This window comes from Halyomorpha halys, unplaced genomic scaffold (assembly GCF_000696795.3).
Source record: "Halyomorpha halys isolate HHAL.00 unplaced genomic scaffold, Hhal_1.1 Scaffold91.1, whole genome shotgun sequence".
Taxonomy (NCBI): Eukaryota; Metazoa; Arthropoda; class Insecta; order Hemiptera; family Pentatomidae; genus Halyomorpha; species Halyomorpha halys.
This window is the reverse complement of record NW_027110755.1, coordinates 2,436,416-2,459,249: the sequence shown is the minus strand read 5'-3', so window position 1 is coordinate 2,459,249 and position 22,834 is coordinate 2,436,416. Positions and strand designations below refer to the sequence as shown.

The following is a 22,834-nucleotide window of genomic DNA, read 5'->3' as shown; positions in this document are numbered from 1 at the left end:
TAGTGATTATCAAAAGTCATAATCATTGCTCCTACCTTACTTCTAACCTGAGTATTTCATCTTTGCAAAGAGCGTGGAAGAATCGGTCTTTAAAATCGTCGTATTTTTTAGTATAGTTCAGAAATGCGCAGCAGCGTGAGACACCTGGTAGGTATCTTTATCCCTATCTATCCCTAAGATAACTAAACTCAACCCGAGAATCTCATGGTCTGTAAATCTGAATAAAGATGCATATTAATCTGAACTTAAACTACAAGAAATCAAGATAACGTAACGACGTAACTTGTTCGCTAAAACATAACACTGGTCAACCAGCATGTCAAACTTGATTTTTATTCCAAGAACTCGTAATAAAGGGGAAAAAAAGGTTCATAGGCAAAGTTCACTTTTGTAAAAACAATAATAAAATTTAAGATTTTAATCGAAAATGTTCCCACTTTTTTCACATACTTAGTAAATGACTCCAAAAAAATTGCGAATTCGATAGCTCATTGCAACTTAAATGGTCTATAAAATCATCACTTTTTAACATACACAGCTCTTCAAAAACAGACTACTTTTCCACAAAAGCCAAATATTTTCCTAATTTTTTCTTATTTTGTGAAATATCGTAAAAAATATTCTTTCTGTAAGAACAGCCATCGAGAATGTATCTGGGAGGTTATTTAGACTGAAACGGTTATCTTGAAATTATCAGAAAAAACAAAACAATGAAAAGTGGATTTTGAGAGAAGTACAAATTAAAAAAATGTAAAAGCAGTTATATAACATGGATCTGGGTGTACATAATCCGAAAAACTATTTCATTAAAACGTAAAAAAAAATATCCAAGGAATAATTATAACTTTATTGTTAAATGGTAATAAAAGGTACATGCAATAAATAAAGGATGTAAAAAATCCAGTGAAATAGTCTTATTACAATTTCATAATTCTTGACAATCCTGAATGAGAAATAGTTTCAAGTGATTCGGCTAGCTCCTTCGTTTGAAACTTTTTTATTTAGTTTTCTGTATTAATTTTAGAAGGAAATTGAAAAATACACAATTCTTCAATCATTAAGTCCATGAATGTTTTTTTGTATTAATTGTCATTGAATTAACCATAGAATAATTGTAATATCTTAGGTACATAATAATACGTATCTTGAATAAATTGCTACCTGAAATATAATTAACATTATTTTAAATAGTTCATAGGGGAATTATCCTGCCTGCTATCCTCTGCCTCAGCATAAACGATATCAATGATTTTCCATAAACGAAAATTGCGTTGATTGCGCAATTGATTCATTGCGTTGAAGATTTTTTTTTGAGATTCAAGATATTTATAGCCTAGCCAATGAAGCGTAATAGCTACTACAAATTTTCCAAAAAAAAATTAGAAATATTAAACATTAATTTTCAACGTAATGTCATGGAACGCTTATTTTCTTTTTTGGTAGATCCAACTCATTACATTTACAGGAAATATTATCATCTTTAATTTGGTACCTCTTACATTTTTTAAGAGAACCATCAAGTTTATTTATTTGAGTTTTCTTAGAAAACTCAAGAATAACAGCTAAGAACAGAAAAGTTTGATTTTTACCGTTAAGAATCGGACAATGAGTCATAAGGAATTTTTTGGTCCTCTTTAGGTATATTATCTGTCCCACAATCTTACACCCTATTTATAATGATAATGATTATCAAAAAGAATTATGCCTGGTCACAGGATTATGATCTTAAAATACAGTTAAACTATCATGACAGTGCGTATTTAAAAAGATGAACTGCTGCTCCCAAATTGACATTAGTTGCTTAATATTAATGCGATCATAATGGTAACAAAAAAAGCCAAATCGCCATCGAAACTTAGGGCCTTAGCGCAATGAACCGAAGCTGTTGATAAAGGTTCGGCCTTTTAAGAAAATAAGTGAAGATAAAGAATAATTAACGAATAAAAATAAATATTTATTCTTTTAAAATTTCTTGAGGTTAATCACTTCCATCATTTGAAATAAATAATAATTTATTTCAAATGATGGAAGTGATTAACCTCAAGAAATTTTAAAAGAATTGACTCACCAGACTTCCTAGAGAGATAATCCAGATAAATATTTATGTATAATTTAATTTCTTTTTCGAGAATGATTTTTAAATCAATTATAATAAAATATATGCATATAGTCTCATTATGTTTATTCTCTTATAACTATTCTGACCATTCTCAAGGATATCTATTAATTACCAATTTTAATTACAATCTAATCGTTAAAATTTATTTTTGAAAACTTTCTAAATTGTATCCTATCATAATAAATTATCAAATTTATATCATAGCAAACAAAGTAATTAAAATGTAGGCAAAATCCTATTCTTTCTTTGTCAAAATATACCTTAGTTAACTAACCTATGAAACGTAATAATGATTGAAAGTTAATGAATTGGTGCATAGTATATCCCTTAATTTAATTAATACGTAGATAATAAACATGTTGAGACATGTAGATATTTTATTATAATTGATAAACAATTGTATCAATTAATTAATTAATTTTACTTCTTTAGAACAATCCTTCTGGGGATTTTTAGTTTAATAGTATTTCAAAAATACTTTAAATCAGATAATCTTGTAATTTTTGTTTTATAATGTACCTGACTCCAACTGATGAGAAAACGCACCCTTGTTCCTAGCTTGCTTTCTGCTGTTGAGTTAAATGACTTACAATTCAAGCGACAAACAAAAGAGTCAGGCGTCGAAGACTGTGACTCAGAGGTGCAGTGGAAGATGAAGATATATTCCATCTTGAGAAGGTTGTATCAAGCGGGGAGGACACATCCTCCCTCAGCTCATACACTTAAGGCTCCTGTTTTCCATAATTTCCCCATCCCTTGGGACCCGAGCCCTCCTAGGAGGGTAAAAGTCGTCTAACAAATCAAATGAACACGCCCGATATTGCCTTGATGGTTTTCAACTCCGGCTACGTGTATTCTCAAAGCATTCAGCAGGCATCAGGCTCAACTTTATTCGCTCCGCTCAGCTGCATCCATCATGGGATATGGCCCCACCCTCAGTTTTATATTTTGAGGGGGCCCTTCCTATCTACTGCCATTGTTATCGCACTCTGGAGTTGGGAGCTTCATTGCTTCTTCTAGATAGATCAAATGATCCAATCCATTGATATTTAAACCTCTTAGTAGTAGTAGTAAAGCATTCTTGTACCGTATTACCTCGACTCCTTGGTTCATTGAAAATTACTTCTTAAAGACAGTATTTCCAATTGTAATAAGGGTATTATGATTTTCAATAAATATCATTCATTATGCACATATATATTATATTATTACTCTAACTTGAAAATTGACGATCCTCGTTTTTCTGAAGAGTCCCAATTATCCTGTATATGGCATTTGTTTCAAACTTTTAATTCATTAGTTTTGGTTGACGAAAAATGTTTCAATATTTCAGGGATGACCAGTAACAACCATTGTGTAATTAATTATATTGCTCTTTTTATGAAAATTTTTCAACATTACAACTACATCTTGTTCTGTTTTTTCTTTGGTTTCTAAAATCCAAATTTGCCGTGAACCAAAACCCCTTTACACACCTAACTTCCTATTTCTTTTTAAATTAAAATTATAAACTAAATGTTTGTAAGCCAACAGTTCATACAAACCTGTTAGTTATTTTTTTATAAATCTTCACCAGCTTTAAAATTAAATACTCAAATTTATATTGTATGATTCTGTTATTATAAGTTTAATTACCTAAACTATTTTAAGTTAAGTAATGTGAGATATTTGACGAAATAACATTGTTCTTAACAGTGATCAATGTGGAGCAGTGGTTTCCAATCGGTGGTCCATGGACCATGGGTAATCATCTTTTGACTCTTGGAGGTTAGCCGCGGGAGAGACCGGTAGCACAATTCTAATTAATTATATTGATTATCTCTCTTAAAGTATAGATGCCAGATAAAAGGTTTTAACAGGCAAATGTACAATAAAAGTGACTCAAAATGTACTTTGTAAGAAATCGCTTTACAGGAGTACGGGAGGGCGACCCATGGTTCGACATTCGGCTAAGTGGTCCATATACTTCAATGGTTTGGTAACCATTGATATAGTGAATTCGATTTTATTGGAATGGTATTTTTGAAACCAGACTGTATAACAACCTTTGTAAGCAATTCTATAGGGTCAGGGTACTTCTTAAAATGATGAACTTCTAGGAACTCTTTTCATTACTCATAATTATATTGGTGAAAAGTTTTTTTTTAACCATTAATATTAATTATAATGATAATAAATATGGCTATTGTACAATATTTGCTTATCCACCATCATAGGTATCAGATTGACGTTCATAATGAACTTAGTTATGAATTCATCCAATTTTCGTTTATTTTAAGAAATTTAAAATACCAAAGTTCGGTTTCAAGCAACATCTTTTATAATCCCATTGCATAGAATACATATTTAAGAAGATCACCTCTTCTTAATTTCCTTTAGGAATAGAAGTACCACCAAAAATGGTAGTAGATTAGTACTTGGTTAAGGAAGTGGTTAATAAGGATAAGAAGAAGAGGATTGAGAACTGACATTAATTTAGCGAGGAGAATATATAGGGCCCATAATTTCGGTGAATGTAATCCCAGTTGATAACCCTTGCCTAACTCCGTGATAATTCGCTAATAAAGGCAACTGCTCCCCTCCCGGGGGGGCGATCCTTAGTAGCCTAATTAAATATGAATAATGGGAGGGCGGTTCCTCTCCCGCTCCTCCAGCCGAGGCCGAGTGCGTTCTTCTCCAAACTGTGTCCTCTTCCAGAATAATTAGAAATCGAGTCCAAAGTTCTTCACAGGGTTTATCGTAGAAACTTTTTAAAAGATGACTTAGAGAATAATCCAACCGAACTGTCCGAGGAATTGCGAAGCAAAAAATAAACAATAACTGATTGACTGATGCAGAGTCGTCGATCCTACACTAACGGGTGGAGGCGCTGTTCCCCCCTTGTCTGGAATGCCCCTATTTGCTCTCCCCACCCAAATATTTTAATAGACTCGTATTATTAAAAATGGAAACATCTGAGGATTTAAATTGAAGGATATCAGAGATTTACGATGGTCGGCGGGATTGGATAACTCAGTAAGGATACAAGAAAATATTTATGACGAAAAGAGGGGTAAACCAACTTCAATTCTACATAAAATCGGGTGACGGAGGCGGCCCTGGTGACCCCAAAGATGAAACGTGCAAAGCAATTAATTAACCGTTTTAATTTTGCTTGGAGATACCCAGAGACAACCCCGTAAACCATGCAGAAATAGTCATTTCAGGGTATATTAGGGAAGTAACCAAGAGCTTACGGGTTTCAAAAAGGAAGTAGGTGACGAAGACAATTTTAACGCTTTAGGATGGAGAAGGTACGGCGGGAAATATCGGAGACCTGGTTATTCCTGGAGATAGTTTAGTCTATAGTGACACCAAGATTTTGGACGTATGGATGGAATTGCATTGGATTGTTGTTTAGGAATAAAGTTGGAACGTGAGGAATAGTTTTCAGGAGGTGATTTGATCCTATTACGATTGCCTCAGTGTTCTCTGCATTCAACTTAAGCTTGTTTTCTTTTGCCCAGTGACTAATTCGATTGAAGTCTTCTTGAAGTTTCTCCGTGGCAACTAATAGGTCCGAAGATGGGAAAGAAAGGTAAATTTGGAATCATCAGCGTACAAATGGTATTGAGAATGTTGGATATGGAGGATACAGAGCATGCTGCTCTGAAACTATTGGAATTTTTTTTATTGTGTCAGTCTTAGCTAACTATTATGAATTAGTAGTTTGAGGCGGCGCGACAATTTAGAAGAAATTAACAGGTGATTTACCCTGCAAAACTTATTCCTAGTCTGTCTGATTTTCTTAGCATTACATGACACATAGTTCCAAACATTTTAACAATTACGATTTGGCGTTTGTCAATAAAATCCATTTTTCACAAAAAGAAGAATTAATACAACGTCAGTCATTGGAATCTACACACGGCGAAAATCATATTTTTTGAAATAGATATTTTCTGCCCTCAAGTGAGTTATCCTCATTGTATCTTAAGAGAGAAGAGAGAAGTGAGAAATACATACCCACATAGTGGATCTTTTTGTATTTTGTATAATTAAAAAAATACATATTTATGTTTTGTATTTGTAATGGTAACTACTTTGTATCAACAAAACCTTTTTTCATTTAAATTTATAAAACTAACGAATTCGAAAAATTTCATCAACACATAATATGCGGGTTGGCAGCGTACTCTTCTAAGAGGGGTCTTTTGAAGATCTTTATGAAACAATTGATTTGAAACCTTTGTTTACTGTGCATAAACATTGATACAAATTTTCAGAGATAAGATTGTTTTCTTACCTTTGACCATATTAACATTCTTTCAGTTTTGGAGCTAGAGTCTTTTGTTAAAGATTAAGAAATGATTCAATGCTAGAACCAGACAGATTAAGTCGAAGGATCTTTTTTTAAAGACAGTTCTGATGATTTTGATACAACTCGTCTGATCACTGTACAATGAAATAGTATTTATTATAAATTATTTCTTCTCCTTATTGAAATAGTTTGATTGACCCTAAATACACAAGTTTTTAACGATTAATCGATTCTCATTTTTATTAATAATCAAGTACGGATAAATGTAATCTATGAAAGTGACGAAAATGCACAAAGGAACTAAATTTACAATTAATATTTAATTTGAACATCACTTACAAGGATTTATTTCACCCAAGAATTACACTAAAAGATTCATTTCAACCAAAAATTAAGTGTAGTAAGTGGAAGTAGTGTTCTGTGCAAATCAAATCAGTTTTTTTCATTTATTTTTATTTCTAAATTAAAAAAAATATAAAATGAGTATATTTAAGCCTGCCTTTAGCCATTAAAAGATAATATTCCCTTAGGTAGGTTATTTTTAAAAAAAATTGTTAACGGGTGATTTATTTTTTATTATTTGCAAGAGTAGGCAAACTGTTCATTTAGAACGTTTAATCCATTGTCAAACTTCATTTAAAAAAATTTCATCGCATTCAGACAAGAAATTATCAGGTGGCAAACTCCGATGGAAAAGGAGCAGCAAATGTAATCTTGATGTGAAAAGAGCTGCCTGTGTTTTAGCCACAGACTCGCACTGAGGAACACTTCATATAAAATGGATGAGATTGATTCCACCCCAACGTCATCTCTAAATCTTGTTACCATGGTTACCCTCGCTAAGGAGGATAAACGCCTATCCCGGAGTCAATCATTTTCAAAATGAGATTTACTTTTCCGTTGATACTCAAAGAGATAGGCGCTGGCGGACAATCAGCGCTCAATCACTGTCCGTGCCATAGCGGGGTCGAGGAGTCGGCTCACAACTGCCACCGAAAAATATAAAATACAGAGCAATCTTATCCATCCATCGTTTACCCTACGGAAAACTAATTAATTAATTAATTGTTCATGATCATTGCTCAAATTAAACATTTTTTTTGAGATATTAAAACCATTATTGATTTGTGCTTTACATCATTTCTTTCCTTATGGTGAACTAGCATACTCGGGAATGCTTTGCCACTACTATATTTAAGGTTGTATATACATTAATTGAACACTATTGAAACTTTTATATCAATTTAAGAGGTCAGTGAATGAAGAGGCTATGTAACATTTGTAGATTTTTGGAATCTTTAGTTTCGATGGAGGGGGTAGGCTCCTATCTAACTAATGTGAGCAGCTATATCCTCAAAATCCAATTAATGACCGAGATACCGATATGTAAAAGGGACTATATACTCTTCAAAATATGAAAAGCTCGAAAAAAAAATTAAACATTGTTTTCATAAAATTTAGTATTTCTATAACCCTTTCATAATCACCTCCTTGCACAACCCCTGACCCTTCATGATATTTTTACATATATTCTACATAAAATATAAATAGTTTTTATACAATAACACTCACTATAGTTTAGAATTCATACTATATTGAAACAATTTAGACTGACTGGCCTATCAAAGTGTGGTAAAAGATTTTTTAGGAGTGAAACAAAGTTGATATTCGTTTTTAGCACCCCCAGGTGCATAAATATGGATTTTTGAAAAAACTGGAAAATAATTTTTTTTTAAAACTAACCTATATATAATACAGAATAATTGATAGAATGTAAACCTTAATATTCTCTTCCGTATTCATTGGCAAGACATTTTGTTTCTTATCGCAACGCTAGTATCAAATAAAGGTAAACTGGATTTAATATTTGATCCGTTGGGTAGCTTTGAAACAGTTAGTTTTGAATGAATTTAAATCCATGGTGCTGCCTTGAGAATAACTCGATACTGGAATTGTTTTTAACTGCACATAGATTAATTTAATTATTACGAACTTATTATTTTTTCTTCTTTGAACTCAGTAAGTCAGTATTGTTATTATTTATATATTTTTTTATTTGAGTTCTGTATATGCTAAATGAATATTTGAACACTAATACTCAATGCCCCTAATTTGAGGCAGATTGTATTAATTCTCCTCAATAAATATTATACTAGATAAAAAAAATTGTTACTATTAGGAAGGTTAAATGATACAGTTGTTCATCAGTAATGATAATAGTGTTGAGATAATTTGTTATTAAGTTTTTAGATTTAAATAAAGAAGTGGTAATTAAACATAGAACAAGGCAAATTAATTAATGAATAAATTTAATCCATTATTGGTGTGTTGTTTCTTAAGTTAATTTTAACTAGAATCATGTTAGACCTGGGCAGAATAACGTATAAATTTTAACAGTTAATGTGAAACTATGGAATTATTATAAAATGATTTGTATTATTATATATGTGTAATTATAACTTTTAATGAAGATATATGAGATATATTTCTGGGATCATGGAACTTCGCTATACCGTGTATCGATGACAATATGGAGTGATAGAGCGGTGAAAATAAGACAGGAGAGAGGAGAGAGATGAAGAGTATTTATTCGTGTGTGGCGGGGGCTCATGGGGCTTTTTCCACTTATATAGGTTATAAATGATGTTTGTAAGTGGAAAAAGAGAAGATTATTTATATGAAAAAGTTTAGATTTAAAATATAAAAAGCTACATATGACATGGGCAATTAGCCTGCAGAAAAGATAAGAAGAATATGACATCAATATTTAAGTTTGTCTCCTTGAAAATGGCCTGAGGGCCGTATCTGGGCTTATACATATAGAAACATTAGTTTTTTTATTATTTATTATCACTTGTAGAATTTTCAAAAATATTTTTTTTGGTATTCGATTAGTTCCCGTTTCAATTAACAAGAAACATTAACAGAAGCAACAATTGATAATTGATAAAAAATCGTTATAGACAGCAACTGGTCGTCTTGCTTACCTAAAGTTTGTGTTTCATTTACATTTGCATTTCCACCTTAGTTTTTCATTAAGAAGAGCTACTCCAGTTGAACCATCAGATTAAGGAACATTGTTTTGTGAACCGAAAGTTAGGCAATTTTCGGGCACGGGGACAAATTAATGAACTGCCGAGGAGGTTGAATTTTAAAGATGTCCGCACGAACGATATTGAGGGAGGATGAGCTTTGGGAATTGTACTAATGAAGTGACCGCGGGAGTCCCAATCAGCGGCCCCTGATGAACACATGAATAGCCCATGAGCCACCGCCACACACGAATAAATACTCTTCATCTCTGTCCTCTCTCCTGTCTTATTCTCACCGCTCTATCGCTCCATATTGTCATCGATGCAGGGTATAGCCAAGTTCAATGATCCCAGCAAATATATCTCATAAATCTTCATTAAAAGTTATAATTACACATACATAATAATACAAATCATTTTATAATAATTCCATAGCTTCACATTAACTGTTAAAATTTAAAGGTTATTCTGCCCAGGTCTATCATTATTCTAGTTAATTTAACCTATGAAACAACACACCAATAAGGAATTAAATTTATTTATTAATTAATTTGCCTTAATGGTGTGTTTAAAGATTTAATATGTTTAAAAATTCTTTTTTTAAATCAAAAAACTCAATAACAAATTATCTCAACACTATTATCATTACTGATCAACAACTGTATCATTTAACCCTCCTAATAATAACAATTTTTTTTATCTGGTATAATATTTATTAAGGAGAATTAATACAATCTGCCTCAAATTAGGGGCATTCAGTGTTAGTGTTTAAATATTCATTTAGTATATACAAATATCGAAGATCGAAGAAAAAAAAAAAACAGAAAAGGCCCTGTTTCATAATAAAGTGCAAACTAATACTATTAGTCTTGTAGATTTAACTTAATTCAATTACACTGCTTTTTTGTACAATAGTAACTTGTACTTTAATATTTTTTAATTCCTGTAATATCAGTAATAGTCATGCCTATCATGAAAAAATAAGCATTAGTATTATTACCACACTAGTTTCTGCACTTGTACTATTAACTAATACTATTAGCTTTCATTATGAAACAGGGCCCTGGTGTAGAAAAATAATTAACCAAGCAAAAAATATAAACTGATAGACTGTTTGAAGGGTAGAGAAATACAATAGTATTCCACACCAACCAGAAACAGAATTCGATAAAGTTAGTCTTGTCTAGGATACTTGAATTTTTTTTATTCAAACCAGCGACAACTTGGCTGTTATCACCAGAAATTTTGAAGTCCATGTGCAATTGATTATTCGTCAAGAAATAGTCTGATTTTGTATATATATTCTTTCAATTTGTTTGGAGTTGTTTTAATCTTTTAAATATTTTTGAGGACCTGATAGCTGTGCATTCAATGCGTTGTGAAGGTTATGAGTTCGATTCCCACCTGGGTTAGTCAATACTTATTTCACAGCGGCCTCGAGAAATGAATCTTCTTGACATTCCCATTCTGGGGCTGTGTAGGTCCTCAATAGAGAATTTAAGGCATACAAAAAAGATTTTTAAAGTCAAACTTCTTTCGGGATTTAAACATAATCTTCACAACATTTTTTATAAATATATGCTGATATAATAGTGGTATAGATTCGTCTTCAAATCTTAATAAAACTCCCTATAATGGTTCTTGTCAATTTCTGTATTTATGAATTCCATTTATTTTTTAATATCATGGAAAGTTTTTTCAACCTAGTTTAATTTTTTGGGCAATTAGTCTTCATTCAAAATAGTGTTTGTATACAATTTAAATCAAACTTTAGCGTTTTCGGAATTTTATAAATTTTGAAAACATTATCCTACAACATCGGTTAAATCGATCTTTTGTGCTTTTCAGTTTTCTTTCATGTGTTTCGTCTTCAAAAACCAAACTCTCAGAAAGTCCTCGCTTCTGGAGATGTTTATATCATCAGCGTACTCCATATGCACCCCTCCATTTCCACGTGATATTATTACTTTTTGAAGGGATGGGTTTGGAATACCATCCTAAGCCTATTCTAAATTCAGGCATCAGAATACGTATAGCATAGTTATACCATACCCAGACATCGTTAAAAGTCTATTTTTTAAGGACTTAAAAACTCTTTTTTTTTACTATTGATAAATTAATTCTTCGCTTAAAATATTTTACGAATTGTATCGCAAATATTTAATTTTACTCACTTGTTACGAACTATTTAAATCCGTTCATGGAACAACTTTTAATTTTCCAGAAAACTTGTTAGTACTATTATTAACATACAAAATTTTCTTTATACCAGATAATATACAATATATAATTTTTTTTTTCATGCCAGCAAAAATTTCATGAATAAATACAGCAAAATGTATTCTGATAGTAGATAGATAAATGTATTTAGATAGTAGATCTTTAGAACGCAGCCGACCTTTTTTTTAACAAGCCGATACGATATTGCAGTATTCAAAAATAATTTTAGTTTTCTCCAAATGCGTCCATATGCACAATTTGATTTCATAAATTTAAAAATTATTGTTATTCCTTTATTTTTGAAGGAGCTCATTTTTAAGAATTAATTTGTGACTATTTTCAACTTTGGGTGAACCAAATTGTTTTCACCCTGAGTTGATAGTTAATAATGCTTTCTAAAATAATGTACAATTATTATTTACCATTAAACTTTTTAGTTAGTCAAAAATTTATAATACTTCAAATTAAATTTAACTTCTAACTGAAAGGAAATGATAGCAATCAGTGTATGCTACGACGGATTTAAATGCAGATTATTTCTGCTAACTGATTTGAATTTGTTACTTTGAGAATTATATAGATAGATGTTAATATTTAATTAATTTAAAGTTTCTTATATTACCATTTAAAACTTGTTTGAAATTGTATTGAAAAATTGAAAAATTGTACTTCAGGAATTTACGCAATTATTGCAATTAAACCGTCAGAAATATCACCAGTACGACCAATTGTTTATTACAACAATGAAAACGTAAAATGACGGTTTCTGAACAGATGAGTAACCGTTATTAAAGAATAATGAACCAATACCATGAAAATGTATCCGTTCCTGGATGGTGTCAACAAGCAACAAAACAAGTGAGTTTTGATGAGCGGTATACAAAATTAACAAGGCCTCGTCCATCACAGTAATTAGCTATTAACTAAAGAGGAATTCGTTCATAGGCCTTTTCTAAAGATTTAATGAAAATTTGAATTCTCATTAAATGTTGAACCACAGATCGTCAGGTAAACGAAGGCTCACAATCAACCTAATGGGAATTTAATAAATGTCCTATCCCCGATTCAGTTTAATTCATGACTAGACTCCAGATCAACTAGAACGCTAACTATCGCTGACGGGAATAAATTATAGTGGTAGAGTCGGTTATAGCCAGTATTTATACACTGTGTCCTGATAGGCAAACCGTGTCCCTCGTATCACGCATTAGCCTCCATAGTGTAAGAGATGTTTTCATGAAATTTTTATCACATGATGTCTATCAGGTCCTTGCATCAGTCCTACCCAATACTATCACCCAATTCTACAAAAATGTCGTATAACAATTCACTAGTGTAATCAATGTATCTAAAAAAAAAATCATACGGTTCTTATCGAAATGTAAGTAATTATGCATAAACTGTTAACAATTTTTTTAGATAAATATTGTACATATCAGGGAGATATTAATGAGTAATTATCTTTATATGATTCACGTAAAATAAAAATCTGCAGTTGATTTTTTCATAAAATCTACTTTTTCGACTGTACCACTTACATCCCCGACGTACTAAGAGTATTATCTACATCACTTATTTTGAGTTCTAAATCCATTACAAAATTAGATTTTTTATTTATTTTTTATCTTGTATGCCTTTTGATTCCTCAAGCTATCATTAATTAATTTTAAAAAATTAGGAAATGAGAATTACAATTTGGCGAAGATAAATGATAAAAACAATATTTTCACAAAATTTCTGTATATTTCATCTGATTAAACTATGATATAGTATCAAGTAAATAATTTATTAAATTATTTTTAAAAAATAAATAAATTACTTTAATAAACAAAAATATATAAAATTATGCCTTTGAAACGAAACATTCAACAACCATTTACATTTTGAAGAAGTAAGTTTTGTGTTTCTTCAAGGACACATCACACAGACACATAATTCAAGAAAGCTTATGACGAGTCACTCTTTCCTTTTAAGTTTTCTAATCTCGTGTTCGGAGGGTCTTACAATATTTTATAAGTCAATGCGTACATTTTTTTTTAATACAGAAATGTTTTGTATCTTTTGCTGTTGTTTTGGAGGAGGAAGAAGATTTTGGAAAAATATATTCTAATGTATAGACAAAAAAATAGAAATTTGATTAGCCCATGATATTCTCATTTCCAAGTACAATACCTCACTTTCTAGTTTTTGTTTATAATACCTAGGGAGTGAGTTCCGCGGGAGAAAGATTTTAGGAAATGATGCTGCACTGTAGAATAACCATACAGTTTATTTACAACTTACCTATTTGTTAAATTCAAAAAGCTGTACAAGGATTAAAATTTCTAGAGAATTGCTTCAATTTATCACTGAAATGTAGTATACCTAGAAAATAAGGATAAATCAAAAGACTTTAATGATATACTCACTTATCATTTATAGTAACAATGACAAATTGAAAGACTTGAAGGGAATGGCGCAGGGTGGCTATGTTGAGCATTGAGCATTGTGTGATAATATTCTCCTACAGTGGGGTTTTTTGGCTTTTAAAAAAATCAAGAGAGTGGACGAGAGAAGTTGTGACATGTTTATATATTAGGCCAAATCACCCATATAATACCTTAATTGATTACTAGTACTTCAGAATAATGTTTTCCTCAGAAACATATTATTCCGTTAATTAAACATATTTAAATCCAAAGTATATTTACCGGTATAACACTTGAAACTAGGCCAATTAAAGTATATGAAACAAAAAAAAATAAACTACCTAATTAGTATTTTGAAAATAAAATACGATAAAAAACGTCAAATTAAATTTAACTTTTATCAACCATTAAGAAAAAACGATACATAAAAAGTTCATAATTTCTACTTTCCTCGATCTGAAGTATTTTATAACACAAATATATTTTAAAATTCTTGAAGAAGTTTGTCGGGGGGGGGGGGGTACGGTCATCAAAGAACAACATAAATAAACAAAACCCTATTTATTTATTTTATGCCGACGTTTCGACCTGAGTTTCAGGTCTTCATCAGGGGTTGTGGCTTGTAAAGGGGAAGATGGTAATTTTAATATTTTAAAATTAATAGAACTGATCAATAATAAGATTGAATATTATGCAATTTTTTTCAATTAATTTAGTGATAATGCATGAAATATATAATAGTTGAATTAGCTCAGTTATCTGATAATTAAATCATGGCAGTGATAAAAATTAACTATTGGAAACATTCGAATAACGGCTCTTAGAAGATCTTAAAGCTTTTTATTAGAAATTAATTAGAGATACGCAATTTATAACTGGTCGGTTTAGGTTCTTATGAAATTATAATTTATAATAAAACTGTAACAAGACCACTACTACTAATCTATGCTATATCTTCTTAGAACCACTAAAACCGTTACTGGCCGAAATAACTTGACCTGGGACCTAAGATGTAAACAACGATCACAAAACATCTTATATTGATGTACATATTATTTCTTGTGTATACTTTAATGTCAAACATGTAACAATCATTTAATGAATTGTAATATTCCTAAATATATTACTATTTGAATCAATAAACATTGCAATAGAATCTTCTGGTCCACTAAAAGCTAAAGTCTTACATGTAGAATTTCTCGATGGCGTTCAACAGCCCAGAGAAATCACTAAGCGCAACTTGATAAACCAAAATGTGAATAGTCCTTCAGGGATTATCCTCCAGAAAAGGCTGTGAGAAACAATACACATAGTGTATTAGATTATTTTAAGTTTGTTTTTGGAAATGTATGTTGGACTTTAATTTGATTCTGACTACTCTGGATTTCTCCTCATCCTTATACTCTCTGTCCTTTCGTTAGGAAATACACCGAAACCTGTAAGACTACCCTTTCACGTCAAGTCTATACCTCACGGAGTAAAGTTTCCAGTCCTGCCAAGACCTACAGCGAGTATCTGTAGGACTTGCCACCTATTTCCGACCGTAATTGAGTATTTACGGTGGATACCTTACAGCGAATACCTGTAGGACTTGTCATCCCCTTCACGTACGTAATCGAATACCTTATGGAGTATTTACGGTGGATACCCGTAAAGCTCGCCAGTAATGTTGTCAACTCACCTCTGCCCAGGAGTCTTATACTAATTGAACATGCATTGTCGAGGCCTTCTGATGTAAAGTATCTCACTTTTTTAATTGGTGACAGGACCTGTAACACAAAGTTACCACACTAAAATTATTCGTCAAATAACAATGAAGTGAGAATAAGATATAGTAGATTAACACTAATGTCAAAAACATTTTTATCCTCAAACTCATTTTTTTTTATTTATTTGTAATTAATTAATCACTGAAAGTAACTTATTCCTCCGAGCTATATGAAAAGACTTATTTTTCTTGGACTGTTCTTTCTCAAGTGTTACTGTGATATTGTCAAGTCTAAATGGGGCGATTACCCTTACTTTGTATATTTCTTGTATATATCTATATATATCTTGTTTTCCTTTAATTATTTAATCATTATTAATTAAAGCTGCCATTATATGTCTGTAAAATAAATAATAATTATACGAGTAAGTAAAACACAGCCTTGATTGAATGAAATGCTGTTATGGGATCAAAATATTTTATTTATCTTTATATATTAAAATAAACTGGTTTCTTTCTCCTGACCTGACCGTCTTGTATTTTCCTATAAAACGTGTTTATGTGACTTTTATATATGTACATATATTATTGATTTATTTATTTTAATTTTTTTTTTAAATAAATATATTAGAGGTTTTGTTACTAAATGAATTTCAAACACTACATGATTCAGACCAGTTTCTAAAGGGATACTAGACCGATATGCGTTCCCTTTTGTATCATTTCATTACAAGACCAGGTTGCCAATATGATGAGAATTATAGAGAATGCAACAGACAATTACGCGGTGAAACGGTCTTGTTAATTACAGTACGGAATGAAGGGTCGGTGCTCGATTCTCTGGTCAGTTAATTAATTTCACCCAAATTACTGTTTTTCAATTATAAACGGGATGCATTCGATAGATCTCTTCGTTTCCACGAAACACCATTTATTTATGATGAAGTGATTCACAACACAAAAAACAATAGAAAGAGATAGATTGGAACATGCGTGTGTCATTATTTATTTAATATGCATTATTTTGTTGCTCTTCACTTATTAAACTGAAAATTTTTTTATTTTTAATGTTAAGCTTTTACATTTACGAAAAATAAAATAAAATAAAGATTAACGCCTTTGGTTTAGGTTTAATTTCGGTATGTCCATTGAAAAAAAAAAAAGATCAATGAAAATTATTGATATTTATTTCTGTAGACGTCATCTACAACAGGCAGAAGGCAAAGGGCGAATATTGAGTGACTATTATGAGCTAGTTTTCAATTGGTCTTATAAAAATTAAACGGTTATTAGCAAGTGAAAGTTTCAGGTGTTCCCAGTGACTAATGAGTACTTGCTGTTAGACAGAATATAGATGGCTGAATTAAATCAACAATCTATTGCCTCTCGGGATATCAGTTTATATTTTAATAAGGTAGTAGTTAAAGATCGAATTTCTGTTCCGTCTTAACGAGTAGTGGCATTAAAATATATAAATATATTATGTCGGCGATAGCTCTAGTGTAATCTCTTCGTCTATCGAGTAACTCATAGATAAAACAAAATCCATCGGAGTAGTAATGGAAATTTCTACAATATTAAAAATATTATTGTAAACAATAAGTTAAGATATCAAATCTGAATATACTGAAGATTGAATTTTCACTGAATAAACATGTAAGTAACGAAAAACTATAAGAATAAATATATTTCAATATTCCAATTTTCTAATCACAAGATGTATTTTATTGTTATACATCACTAATCTGAAAAAATGTTTTTTTACTTTATGTTTTAATATGATAGTATTAAAATGATAGCTCACTTCACTTAAGGTTACTCCTCAAAAGTAACCATACTCACCTAACCATTATTGATAGAACTACATTATACGTTTTGAATGTTTTGACTCCAAACTGGAGTGGCCAAATAGCTAAGATTGTCGAAAAAGCTAAGCTGCAAAAATATACGTCCTAACTTAGTTTTACCTGAAAGGTAGTATTAGATTCGAATAGGTTAAAAAGATCATATATATCATTACATAATATATAGGGTGTCCCAGTTTACAAAATCACCCTTCGTAGCTTCTACATTCATCTATTGTTTTTTTTATTTTAGTTGGTTCTTAACAGTGGCGCAGTTATGGCAGATATATCATTTGTGAGTATCTTTATACCAATGGAATAGGGTGTTGTTTTTTTAAACTCTGAAAGTGAATTAGATTGACTGAAGACGTAAATCGTCAAAAGCCGTCAACAATTCACTAATATCTATTTTTGACAATTTTGCGTGTGGAATTGAAATTGTGTGTGAGCAGAAAATGATTAACGGTTTTTAAGAAAGATGCGTACATTGTTATAGTATCTGAACTGTTATTTTTACTTTTCTCATAATTAAGTATTTTCGAATGGGGCCTGAGGAATGATACCCTTATATCTAAATTTCCAGCGAAGAAACATTTTTTCACTTCCAAGAGAGAGTGAATTAATTTGTAAATTTTTCCAGATGAACCTATTTTTTCTTAAATATTTATTTATTGCTATTTACAACTGTACATTATAATAAATTTAGTAAATCTGATCTCAATTAAATTGGAGTGTTACAGGCGAGTAGAGAAACTACCCATTGGTAGCACTCTAATGACGTTTTATTATTGAATGTAATTAAATGTATTGATTAAATGTATTAGCAGGTCTCGAGACCATCTTCTTTTCAGGTGCCTTGGAGGATTGTCAGGAATGGAAGAGGAAGCAAGATTAGAAACTAGTGAGTGTCTAAGGAGTTTATAATGGAAGGAGTGATATCTTGTTTGGGCTAGATCGGTTACATGTGGAATATTAAGGTCTTTATGTATGATTTTATTTGTGACAAAATAAGAAACATTGGGGATTTTACAAAGGATTTTGGATTGCAATGATTGGATACGAGAGGAATTCGAAGGTTTAGTGGAGCCCCAAAGCTCATCTCCATATATCCAGATTGGCCTTATTACCGTCATGTAAATCAGTCTTTTGTAATGAATTGGAAGTTTAGACCATTTGTCCAGTAAGTGCTGTAAAAGTGGAAATCGACGCGCAGTTTCCTGTCTTTTCAGTCTTTTGTGAGGATTCCAGGTTAGTCGTTTGTCCAGATGTAGTCCAAGGTAGCGAATCTGTTCGACAGGAGTAAGATTAACTTCATTAAAGGAGACTGTAGGGCAGTCGGTAGGTTTACGACGAAGGGTAAAAGTGATTTGATGGGATTTGTTTGGATTTATTTTAATTCTCCAATTACGACACCATTGTTTGAGGCCCGTGATATGATATTAGAGAGTTTAGGATGCAATCAAAGTGTTATTATTAACAGCGAGCACACATGTATCATCAGCATAAGTGGTGAGGGTGGTGTTAGGATTGGCTGGGATGTCAGCTGTATAGACGGTGTGGAGGATGGGACCGAGGATACTACCTTGAGGAACACCAGCGGACTGAGAATAGAGGGAAGAATAGGAACCGTTTGTGTTTTACTTGGAATAATCTATCGACGAGAAACAGATAAACCTGAAACCTTATTTGCACGTGCATACTTTGACCAAATTCAAATGTTTTAGTACAAATGGAAGGACAATTTTTTCCTTTTTTTTTTTTTGTTGATAGCTGCTCACCACATTAGTTTACCGTTTCGTGTTTTCACCTGGAGCCCTTTATTGTGGACTGAAAAAGAATCTATTAAAATACTGGGGAAAACAGCACTTAAGTTGAAAGAAATTTAGCCGTGGTGTTAGCAAACACGTATATTTTGAGACCAGAATAAAATCCCTGAGGAAGCAGATAGATTAATGTGTTAGTAAATGAATCATTATTTAATAATAATTAAGAAGAACAGAGCTTACGTCGCGTTACGTCCTGGCGTCTTCATTCCACTTCCTTCTTCCAGGTTGCGCTCTATGGGTCATACGCAGTTCATTTCTTATACCAGATTTAAATATTTTATTTTATATATTTGTATAAATAAGTAATTCAATAAAAAAGTAATTGCAATTAAGAATAATTACAATTTTTGTTGTTTGTAATTATTTTGGCTCAAGAAACTGATACCGTGAGGAGACACAACTCCATCTCATAAAATCTTTTTTAAAAACTGTAGGCGCCTCAGCTTATTATGTAGTATATCTCAACTTAAATAATATGGACTGAAGGCTTGTTAAACAAGAATGATTTTCTGAAAGAATAATTCTATATTCCATTAAGAAGCTGATACAAAAAACGGGAATAATTCAGGATTTTATTAAAACAAAACTTTGCGTAATTATTCCGCTTCAACGCCCTTGTCAAGTGGCATTAAAAAGGACAAATTTTAATCGAAATCTAAAAGACTAGCATATTAATATGCTACAGTTCATAATTATCCAATTTCAATAGTTTTTTAGTAATTCCTTCCTATTTTATAAAAAAACATGAGCTTCTTAGAAAAGCACAAAACATCAATTTCCTCCTTTTCTGTAGAGAATCGAACTATTACCTACATCGACTTCTGTCTTCTTTTTTGAAGTTTACTACTACATTAAATCCTGGAATGTCTTCTGTGATTTTTTTATATATTTTCACCAATAATTCCTAAATGACCCCGCATACCAAATCAAGGATCTCCAAAACGTCAGTATTGTGTCATAAACAGCTGTTATGAATTATCAATTATTCGGATAAAACTTGAAGAGCATCACATTTTCTGTTATTATTCAATGACCTGGTTATTACACTCAGTCGAATGCTCTTTAATTCATTATTTAATAACATAACACGCTAGGAGGTACTTTTTAAGAGTTATATGCGAAAAACCAAAAGAGTCCGAAATTTTTCGGCTAATAAAAGTTTTTCCCGAAATTGGATTTGCAAGCATTTTTTTTTACATATTCTTACCCACATATAAAAAAAAAAATTAATTGACCCAAGACAAGTAACACTTGTTCCCCTTGAGCACTCAATTTTATGCTTCAATCTCAAATGCTTTATAACAGCACCCACTGTTTACAAACATGTAATCTATTTAGTTCTGATATATTTCGTTTAACTTAGTTTTTTGAGTTAGTTAAAAAAACAATATTTTAGCTCACTTTTAGCAGTTGAAATTTAAAGTTACTGAATACTAATGATTCTCTTTTGGACCTTCTTGGTAGTAAGTGTTTATACATATTTCTCAGTTTTGGAGACTTTTCAAATGGATATATACTTCGAATGTTATATTTATGGTAGCTTTGTTTTTCTTTTAGCCCACACAGAACAGATAGATCACAAGTACCTTCTTTCTGGGCACTCACAATAAATGTGACAAGACCTTTGGTATCGTTTAACGAACCTGGAATTTTTTGTTTTGTATATTATGCTCTAAGGTTAGATTCAAGTTATAAGTTTATAATCATTAAAGAAATTACCGGTAACCAGTATGCAAACTTGAGCATTACAGGTAACTTACGAAAATACTTTATCTTTTAACTGCGCGCTCCCAAAATGATGAAATTGTCACCAATTGGTTACAATATTGGTTTCTCATATACGAGTAACCAAGGGGTACACGTGATTATTTTGCTGCGAAGTGTAAATTTGGTTCAGGCTCAGGTAAATTAAAAAAATCTCTAATTGACAAAATAATTACTAGTACCTCTTGGCCTCTCATTTATTCATATGTAAATATTCTAAAGTAATCACATAGAAAGAGGGTTAGATGATGTGATCATATTCATCGTTTTTTACATTATTTACAATACCAGCTAAATTAGTATAAAGCCCAGGTATGGGTTACTAATACTTTGTAATGATGTTGAAAAAAAATACATGAATATAATAAACAAATACATGGGATGAATTTATTTCGGAATATTAAATATAACAATGTCTATGTAAAAAAATTACATGGATTTTATAACTGAGAATTATTTCATATAATGATGGGTTTAAAAAAAAAATTAATATGAAATTTAAAGAAATGATAAACATAACAATCTACAATGTTAAACAACAACAAAATTAGTTAATTTACACTAAAATCAGTTAGTTGACACAAATCTATTTGATAAGGATCAGTACATCAGTTTTTAATTCTCCTAATTTTACTTTTAATGCCTGCAAGTGTGAGTGTTATGCAACCTTCAACTTTGAGAAGAAAGGACACTACACACTAGCATGTATGCTGCCTCTAATATTTTTAATTTTTTTAACGAAATATTGAGTTTCGAAAAAACAATAGAGAGTGCGATGAGAGTACCCGGCCTACAGAAGGTGGTGCGGACGCTGAGAGAATCCCGGCACAAAATCAGAGCGAGCGGACAGGCCTGCGCAGGTCCCATTGTCGGCCCTGTCGCCATTGTTATTCCAACATTCAGCCAATCAATTATTAACACGGGCGGTGTTGTCATGGCAACCAGCCTCTCTCCTCCCCCCTCCGTAGTACGTCCGGATTTCTAGGACAATCTCTACCTCTTAGCCGCTGCTCCTGCCCTCTATTAAACAATTATATACCTTCCCCGGTCGGCCGGTAGAATAAACTATATCGGCGTGGGGAAAAGGAATTTATGTAACTATGTAAGAACAAAACCTCTTGAAAACATAAAGATTTTTTTCATAGTAGAAAAATGACTAACTTAATAAAACAAAAAACAATAATATCGACACAATCGATAATATAAATTTACTGAATAGAATCTGATTTAAGACATGAATATTTTTATTCGAGTTCTACATTCAAATTAAATGACCTACAATGTTATCCACTTAAGATCATTTCAACAGGAGTGTAAAAAATCATCTTACAATTAGGTAGGTTTACAAAAAAATGAATAAGAAAACATTTAAATATGGAATACAGTATTGCAGTTATTAGCGAATACGGAATGCTCTGTCAAAAAGAAAAAACAAAGATTGTAGTATGAAGCAGAAGAGATGTTAACCCAGATCTCGAGATCTGTTTCACGATCTGGCTATAGCGTGTGAACCGTTCCAGTATCAACTTAATTGTAACTAACAAGGCTTCATCAACTTTCAATGAAATACCTCTGGAACAAACAGTGTTATATATAATTGTAATAATAAATAG

The 22,834-nt window shown here is 31.5% G+C and overlaps 1 long non-coding RNA gene across 1 annotated transcript in view; it reads right to left on the bottom strand.

The window, feature by feature from the left end:
- LOC106677196 (uncharacterized) overlaps window positions 1-22,834 on the bottom strand; it is a 41,810-nt gene that overhangs the window by 6,902 nt on the left and 12,074 nt on the right. The window contains exons 5-6 of the long non-coding RNA XR_001342559.2: window positions 15,761-15,848; window positions 13,955-14,035 (exon numbers count right to left, since the gene is read on the bottom strand). This is a non-coding gene — a long non-coding RNA (uncharacterized lncRNA). The remainder of the gene's footprint in view (window positions 1-13,954; window positions 14,036-15,760; window positions 15,849-22,834) is intronic.